This window comes from Tachyglossus aculeatus, chromosome 4, assembly GCF_015852505.1.
Source record: "Tachyglossus aculeatus isolate mTacAcu1 chromosome 4, mTacAcu1.pri, whole genome shotgun sequence".
NCBI lineage: Eukaryota > Metazoa > Chordata > Mammalia > Monotremata > Tachyglossidae > Tachyglossus > Tachyglossus aculeatus.
Window position 1 is genome coordinate 13,151,111 of NC_052069.1, and position 9,617 is coordinate 13,160,727.

Genomic DNA, 9,617 nt, shown 5'->3' on the forward strand with positions numbered 1-9,617 from the left:
CTTCTCCGTGCCTCAGTTGCCTCATCTGTAAAATGGGGATTAAGACTGGGAACCCCATGTGGGACAGGGACTGTATCCAACCTTATAAGCTTGTATCTATCCCAGTACTTAGGACAGTGTCAGGCATATAGTAGACTAGACTGTGAGTCCATTGTTGGGTAGGGACCGTCTCTATAAGTTGCCGATTTGTACTTCCCAAGAGCTTAGTACAGTGCTCTGCACACAGTAAGCGCTCAGTAAATATGATTTCACTCAGGTGTAGCTGATGTTGAGGTTGCTAGGGCCAGCTCTGATGAAGAATTAGGGGTTGTTTTGCCTTGCTAAATGAAGTTGGTGCCTAGAGTTTATTTTGTTCTATATAGGTGATCCTTATAAATCGATTTTCCTCCATAAAGGTCTTATAAAAACCATTTAAAAAAGTATTCCTTCCACCACCATTGTGGCTAAAGCTAAACTACCAATTGCAAGCAACTTTCTTGTTTGTGGACAAAAACAGTGAGCTCTAAATGACACAACGAGGCATTGCAGACACGTCATTAAAGAAGGGCAAGTGTGGAGACATGATCAAAGGAAACAGGTCTTCCACCCACATGGAATGGGGCTATTTTGTTTCTAGTCAGTTTAATTATTTTCAGTGCTCAGTGCCTCCTCTCTGTTTGGTCCCAGCTTCTCTAAATCCCATAATATTTGAGGTATTCTGATTAAAATTACCTGGCATCTTGCATTGGGTTGGACAGCCATAAAGTTTTCACCAGTGAAATCCTAGAAGGTCCTGGTTTTTGTTTGAGTAGCAGTGATGTGCTAGACTGTGAGCCCGTTGTTGGGTAGGGACTGACTCTATATGTTGCCAACTTGTATTTCCTAAGCACTTAGTACAGTGCTCTGCACAGAGTAAGCTCTCAATAAATATGATTGAATGAATGAACATAGTAAGCACATAAATGCCATACCTCAGTCTTCTGCCTGGATCACTTTGATTCATTCACAGAAGCAGCATGGCTCGGTGGAAAGAGCACGGGCTTTGGAGTCAGTGGTCGTGGCTTCAAATCCCAGCTTTGCCAATTGTCAGCTGTGTGATTTTGGGCAGGTCACTTAACTTCTCTGCACCTCAGTTACCCAACTGTAAAATGGGGATTGACTGTGAACCCCTTATGGGACAACCTGATCACCTTGTAACCTCTCCAGTGCTTAGAACAGTGCTTTGCACATAGTGCATTATTATTCATTCAATTGTACTTACTGAGCACTTGCTGTGTGCAGAGCATTGTATTAAGCTCTTGGGATAGTACAGTGCAGCAATAAAGAGTGACAATCCCTGCCCATGCGATTGAAAGAATGAGTGAATCATTTTCCTACAGAAACATTCGGCCTGTGTTTCCCCACTCCCTAAGAGCCTCCAGGGGCTGCCCATCTACCTCCCTACTCTACTCACAAACACTACTCTCCTACTACTGTGAGCCGCCTGTGACTGTAAGTCCCCCGTGGGACAACCTGATCACCTTGTAACCTCCCCAGCACTTAGAACAGTGCTTTGCACATAGTAAGCGCTTAATAAATTCCATTATTATTATTATTATTATTACTACCACCCAGCTCGCACACTTCTTTCCTCTAATGCTAACCTCGATCAGTACCTCACTTTCACCTATCTCTCTACCTACCTCTTGCCCATGTCCTGCCTCTGGCCTGGAATGCCCTTCCTCCTCCTATCCTACAGACAGTTACTCTTCCTGCCTTCAAAGTCTTATTGAGGATAGCAATCTAAGGGAAAAGAGAGCACCTATTCAATTCCCATCTTGTAGGCGGAGGACACAAGCACAGAGAAGTTTAGTGGATTGCCTGAGGTTGTTCAGCGGACAAGGGGCAGAGTAAGTGAGTATTCTTGGTCCTCTTCTGGCTTGTTCTGAAGGAAGACTGGATTATGTTAAGTATACAAATGGTCCAGGACTTCTTTTATTCCAAGGGTGAGGCCTAGCCATACAAAGTTTGCTTCTGTCATGTGCCTTCAAACCATACCTAATATCAAATGTTGGAGTGAAATATCCACACTCCAGTCCTGGAACAGAATGGGCTTTACCAGCTTGGAGGCAATGTTCGTAACAGCGCAGCTTCACTGAATGCAGCTGCGGTATGATAAACTGAAAGGGGACACAGGAAATCAGGGAGGTCATGTGAATCAGTCATTTACTAAGCACATACTGTGTGCAGGGCACTGTCCTAAGCGCTTGGGAAAGTATAATACAACAGAATTAGCAGTCACATTCCCTGCCCATAACTAGTTTATTGTCCAGAGGGGGAGACAGACATTGATATGGATATGGATTAAAAAAAATATATATAATTTAAAGATGCGTACATAAATGATGTGGGGTTGGGAGTGGGATATAATTGTGTTACTTAAACACTTTGTGTCAAGCACTGCACGGCCTAGTAAAAGGAGCACAAGCCTGGGAGTTCTAATCTCAGCTCTGCCAATTACTTGCTATTTGACCTTGTGCAAGCCACTTAACTTCTCTGTGCCTCAGTTCCCTCAACTGTAAAACGGCGATTAAATGCCTGTTCTCCCACCTACTTATACTATGAGTCCCATGCGGGACAGGGACTGTGTCCAACCTAATTAACTTATAGCTACCCCAGCACTTAGAACAGTAATCCACACAAAGTAAGCACTTAATACCATAAACAAGCCCCACACTGTGGGATAGATACAAGATAATCAGGTCCCACATGGGGCTCACAGTGTAAGTAGGCGGGAGAACAGGTATTGAATCCCCACTGATGAGGGAACTGAGGCACAGAGAAGTTCAGTGACTTTCCCAAAGTCACACAGCCGGCAAGTGGCAGAGCCGGGATTAGAACTCAGGTCTTTCCCAAGCCCATGCCCTATCCACTACAGCACTCTGCTGCTTCCCAGTTGAAGACAATCTCAAACACTCTGTAGCAGTGCCCTGTATCTGGACTTCTGGGAGGTGGGCACGGGAGACAAGCCAGCCTAGACGGGAACTTGGGGAAGATAGGGATACCAAGAAGCCATGTCAAAAACAGAGGCAGTCTCTGTCTGGGGGTAAATATAGAGCTTTTCTCCCCTCCCTCTCACCCCATCCTTATATGCACACAATAAAGGATTGTTGGACTTCTGGGTTACACTCATATACACAGACAGGATTTCACCATTGGTAGGGTCAAGAATTGAGAGGTCAGTAATAGACATTTTAGGTGGTTAAATGCCATCAAAATGTTCAGTATGCTATGTGTTTTGTGTTTTTTTTAAGACTGGGTGTTCCATTTGCCTTACTGTGCCTGACCTGATTATCTTGTATCTACCCCAGCACTTAATAGACTATTTTGCATGCTTTGTACATTCATTCATTCAATCGTATTTATTGAGCGCTTACTGTGTGCAGAGCACTGTACTAAGCTCTTGGGAAGTACAAGTTGGCAACATATAGAGACGGTCCCTACCCAACAGAGGGCTCAAAGTCTAGAAGTAAGTAAGCACATAGTAAGTGCTTAACATATACCATCATTATTATATAGTAACTGCTTTAAAAATACCACATCATTATTATCAGTACTATTATTATTACTTCTTGACTGTCCATATCAGTACTGAGAAGGGGTGGATTGGTGCAGTGTTCCTACAAAGCTAGATAGACTGTGAGTCCATTGTTGGGTAGGGATTGTCTGTTACCAAATTGTACTTTCCAAGCGCTTAGTACAGTGCTCTGCACACAGTAAGCACTCAATAAATATGAATGAATGAATGAAAGAGGACTGGTCCTTCCTGGAAGGTGATTTGAATGGAAAGAGCTGCGGGCAGAGCAAAGACAAAATTGCCATTCTCCAAACTAAACAATACAGTGAGGGGAATGGAAGATTATTTGATGGTTTTAATGTGCTGGCTGTACAGTCCTCTCTCTTTCCCTTCCATTCCCCTTTATCCTCCAACAAATGGAGCAGATGTGAAAGTTGTTAGATCCCTCTAAGAAAAAAATAAAATTAAAAACAACTATGCCAAATTGGACAACAGGCTTATTCCAGCCAAATTCTAATGGAAGTTTAGAAATTGAAAACTGTATTTCCACCAATAATCCGAAGTTTCTCCATCAGCATTCAATCAATAGCATTTGTTGGAACAATGATGTCTTGCCAAAGCTGTGCTGCAATCTTGGTTTACATGGCCGTCTGCTTTCTTCTTTCCAATCAAGTGTACCTATGCCTAGACACAAGCAGTGTCTTCAATAATGTGGCAGGCTCAGCCTGTTTTGGCAGGCACAGAGAAGTGAAGTAACTCACCCAAAGTCACAGAGCAGACAAGTGATGGAGCTGTGAAGATGGGAAGAGCTGTGGTCTGGTGGATTTGGAGGGTCAAAGAACCAGTGTGAGTGAAGGGATGGGGGCTTTGGAATTGAGAGTATGAGAGAGTATGGAATATGTTGCCAACTTGTACTTCCCAAGCGCTTAGTACAGTGCTCTGCACACAATAAGCGTTCAATAAATACGATTGAATGAGAGAGGCTCAGGTGACCTCAAGAAGGGTAAAGGGTTTTAGCTAGGGAAGGGAATCCTACAAGGAAGATTGGGAAGTTGAGGAAGAGAGAGACTCTGTGAGGAGTTTAATGGATAGTAGCATACAGGTCGGATGCAGTGTTTTAATGACTTTAACCATCAGAAGTTTGTGACCATTTAAAAAACAAACCACAAAAAGAAAGCACAAGGTCAACAAGCTAAACAAAAAAACTGATGTGGTAACATTCCTATTTTTAAAAATTCAAACTCTATTCAGGGGAAAACATCACGCCTCCTTTGGGATGTACATAAATAGGGAGAATAAATATCCTTTATTTTTCCTCATTTATGGTATTCATTTTTTCCAAAGCGGTTTCACTTTGATTATCTCATTAATGATATTTGTTAGGCACTTACTATGTGCCAGACACTGTACTAAGAACTAGGGTAGATACAAACTAATCAGACTAATCCCACATAAGATTCACAGTTTCAATCCACATTTTACAGATAAGGGAACTGAGGCACAGAGAAGATGTGACTTGCCCCAAGGTCACACATCAGACAAGTGAGATCACTGTGGGCAGGGATGTGTCTGTTGCTGTACTGTACTCTCCCAAACCCTTAGTACAATGCTTTGCACACAGGAAGCGCTCAATAAATGTGATTGAATGAATGAGTGAAGTGGCAGAGAGGGATTAGAACCCAGGTCCTCTTGATTCTCAGGCCAGTGCTCTACTAGGCCTCACTTCCCTTTAAAAACACATCCACCCAACAAATACTTAGGAAAGTTAAAACCTTGCAATGCAATGAACTATCACTTTGCTTTCTCACTAGGATTGCCTTCATCATTCTATTGTAAGAAATGCAGTTAGGCACTGTCTAAAAAACTGCCTGGATCTAATCCCATAGATTAGTACCCAAAACAATTAACATGGTCCTGGTGGATTTGAATGCTCAGCTCAGAAATCCTTCACACATTAGTATTTTTCAATTCATTTGTTCAGTGGAAGTGGGGGAAAAAAATTCCCAGGTCCATATAACATCGATGCATGTAGAGAAAGGATTTCAATTGCATAGAGTGGCAATTTATGTTCCAAATCCTATCTAAATTTAATCATCGGGGAAGAAATTTAGCAAATTGGATCCAAATGTTCTGCTGGTTCACACAAGGTAGGCCTTTAAGTAATAGCGCCTGTTCCTCCACCTTTAATTTGTCAGTTGGAGCCTATCTCAACTGCTCACTTTCCCACATATTTTTGCAAAGAATATCTCTTGTGATGTGAATTGAGCAGAAAGGTAGATCAAAGGGACAACCATTCAGAGTGGAAATGGTAGTTATTACTTGGGCAGATCATCAATCGTATTTATTGAGCGCTTCCTATGTGCAGAGCACTGTACTAAGCGCTTGGGAAGTACAAATTTGCAACATATAGAGACAGTCCCTACCCAACAGTGGGCTCACAGTCTAAAAGGGGGATACAGAGAACAAAACCAAACTTACTAACAAAATAAAATAAATAGAATGGATATGTACAAATAAATAAGATGGAATGTTATCCAGGAATCCTGCTGGAACATGCAGAATAGGAAGCTAAGAAACCATCTGAGATCCTAGTTCATGTTCAGGATATCCGCAGCTGAAAAATTACTTTATATTTGCCCATGAGACTTTCTCCTGAAGGATTTCTATATCTAGAAACTTGAGGGTGGCTGTGTCTCTTTTCCCCCACCCGCCTAGTACATACACACACACTTCCCAAACCCCATGGACAATTTATAACTTTAATTCTATAACTAACTTCTACTGTACAACTTTAAATTCTAACTAAAATTCGAATCTGGGATCTGAAAGGAGTCTTCCCCTAATTGTCTTGGGTTAGGGTTTACCAGATAAAAGGATGTTCTTTCTTCACCTCAGCTACATAGGATCTAATAAAAGCCTTGAAGCTGTTGTCTTTATCAGAGAATATTGAGTGTCCTTTAATTACCGGAAAATAATGAAATGGTGTCAGCAGAAGAAAGTGGGCTGTAAAATGGAAAATAGAGCAAACAGCTTACATACTGTAACAGCCCCCTTGGGCAAAGAAGTGTAGACCAGAAATATACCTGCCTGTTCAAGGGCTGGGCTGGTAATTATCTGTCTGGCAGGGATTGATTTTCTTTTCACTATCTGGCTGGGATTGTGTGTCCTTAGGCCTTTATAAGTCAGTCATACTTATAGGTGAATTTCATGGTCAATGAGGACTTCTTGCATACAAAGGACACTTCTACATGAATTTTACTTTAGCTCTGAATTCTGAAAGAATTAATACCCATCTGATCACGAAAGAAAGTTTGAAAATGGAAAATGTACCAACCAACTAATGATATTTCATGGTTCTCCTAGAGAGATTCTCTTTGTCTCATGGGAATTATTTCTGTTACGGGTCTATGTTTCTTTTTCACCATAGCTTTCCTTGTTAGGTTTAACCTGCTCTTGGATGAATATTGCATATCTTAGAAATGGATATTTTTACTCAAACCCTTGTAATAAAAACTGTATTCAATGTCTGATCCATTCCTTAACGACCTTATGTATTGAAAACATGGAACAGTTCCAGCTTTAAGCATCCAACTTTGATATTCAATACAATATTCAATCTGTCACCAAATCCTGTTGGTTCAACCTTCACAACATTACTAAAATCTACGCTTTCCTCTCCATCCAAACTGCTATCATATCCAGCACGAAGAACAGTGCCTGGCACAAATTCCACAATCATTATTATTAATTCAAGTACTTATCCTATTCCTCCTTGATTCTTGATAGAGAAGCAGCGTGGCTCAGTGGAAAGAGCCCGGGCTTTGGAGTCAGAGGTCATGGGTCCAAATCCCGGCTCCGCCACTTGTCAGCTGTGTGACTCTGGGCAAGTCACTTAACTTCTCTGTGCCTCAGTTACCTCATCTGTAAAATGGGGATTAAGACTGTGAGCCCCCCATGGGACAACCTGATCACCTTGTAACTTCCCCAGCGCTTAGAACAGTGCTTTGCACATAGTAAGCGCTTAATAAAAGCCATTGTTATTATTATTACCGTATCAGCCTCCTTGCTGACCTCCCTGCCTCCTGTCTCTCCCTTCTCTAGCCCATACTTCACACTTCTGCCTACAAAAATGTTCAGGCCACATTTCCACCCTCCTCAAGAAACTCCAGTGGTTGCCCATCCACTTCTGCATCAAACAGAAACTCCTTACTATAGACTTTGAAGCACTCACCTCACCATACCTCTCTGATTTCCTACTGTAACCAACCTCCTCAGTTTGCTCCTCTAAAGCCAACCTACTCACAGTACCTCAGTCTCATCCATCTCATAACTTCTGGCCCGCAACTTGCCTCTGTTCTAGAACCCCCTCCCTCTTCACATCCTACAGATGATCACTCTCCCCCCTTCAAAGCCTTATTAAAAACACATCTTCTCCAAAAGGCCTTCCCCAACTCAGCCCTCATTTCCACTTCTTTTCCCCCTCCCTCAGCCCCACACCACTTATATACCTATCCACCTGTCTGCTGTGTGACCTTGGGCAAATCACTTCACTTCTCTGGGCCCCAGTTCTCTCATCTGTAAAAAAGGGATTGAGACTGTGAGCCCCATATGAGACAGGGACTGTGTCCAACTGATTTGCTTGTATCCCCTCCGGTGCGTAGTTCGGTGCCTGGTGCATAGTAAGTAATTAACAAATACCATAGTTGCTGTTATTATCATATATAATTTCTAGACTGTGAGCCCACTGTTGGGTAGGGACTGTCTCTATATGTTGCCAACTTGTACTTCCCAAGTGCTTAGTACAGTGTTGTGCACACAGTAAGCGCTCAATAAGACTGAATGAATGAATGAACATGTACTTCCCAAGCACTTAGTGCAGTGCTCTGCACACAGTAAGTGCTCAATAAATACGATTGAATGAATGAATATAATTTATTTATATTCATGTTTTATCCCCTTCTAGACTGTGAGCTCATTGAGGGCAGGGAATGTGTCTATCGACTCTGCTGTGTTTAACTCTCCCAAGTGCTTAGGACAGTGCTCTGTACACAGTAAGTGCTCAATAAATGTGATTGGCGATGAACTCCATGAGTCACAGGAGCTTCTGCACAAAGATAAATATAAAATTATCATGAAAAAAGGATAGGATCAAGGTATTGGCCCATGTCATTTTACAAACAGTAACTGGGTAGGATATTTAGGCCTTTCAAACACAAATATTTTTTTCTCATTTATTTCATTAAGATACAAATGACTGTTACTAAAAACAACAAATTCTGAATTCCCCAAATACTATAGGAGCAGTTTCATCTGTTATGATGAAACTCGCATCTCCTCCTGCCTTCAGGACATCTCCATCTGGATGTCCGCCCGCCACCTAAAGCTCAACATGTCGAAGACTGAGCTCCTTGTCTTCCCTCCCAAACCTTGTCCTCTCCCTGACTTTCCCATCTCTGTTGACGGCACTACCATCCTTCCCGTCTCACAAGCCCGCAACCTTGGTGTCATCCTCGACTCCGCTCTCTCATTCACCCCTCACATCCAAGCCGTCACCAAAACCTGCCGGTCTCAGCTCCGCAACATTGCCAAGATCCGCCCTTTCCTCTCCATCCAAACCACTACCCTGCTAATTCAAGCTCTCATCCTATCCCGTCTGGACTACTGCACTAGCCTTCTCTCTGATCTCCCATCCTCGTGTCTCTCTCCACTTCAATCCATACTTCATGCTGCTGCCCGGATTATCTTCGTCCAGAAACGCTCTGGACATATTACTCCCCTCCTCAAAAACCTCCAATGGCTACCGATCAATCTGCGCATCAGGCAGAAACTCCTCACCCTGGGCTTCAAGGCTGTCCATCACCTCGCCCCCTCCTACCTCACCTCCCTTCTCTCCTTCTACTGCCCAGCCCGCACCCTCCGCTCCTCCACCGCTAATCTCCTCACCGTACCTCGCTCTCGCCTGTCCCGCCATCGACCCCCGGCCCACGTCATCCCCCGGGCCTGGAATGCCCTCCCTCTGCCCATCCGCCAAGCTAGCTCTCTTCCTCCCTTCAAGGCCCTGCTGAGAGCTCACCTCCTCCAG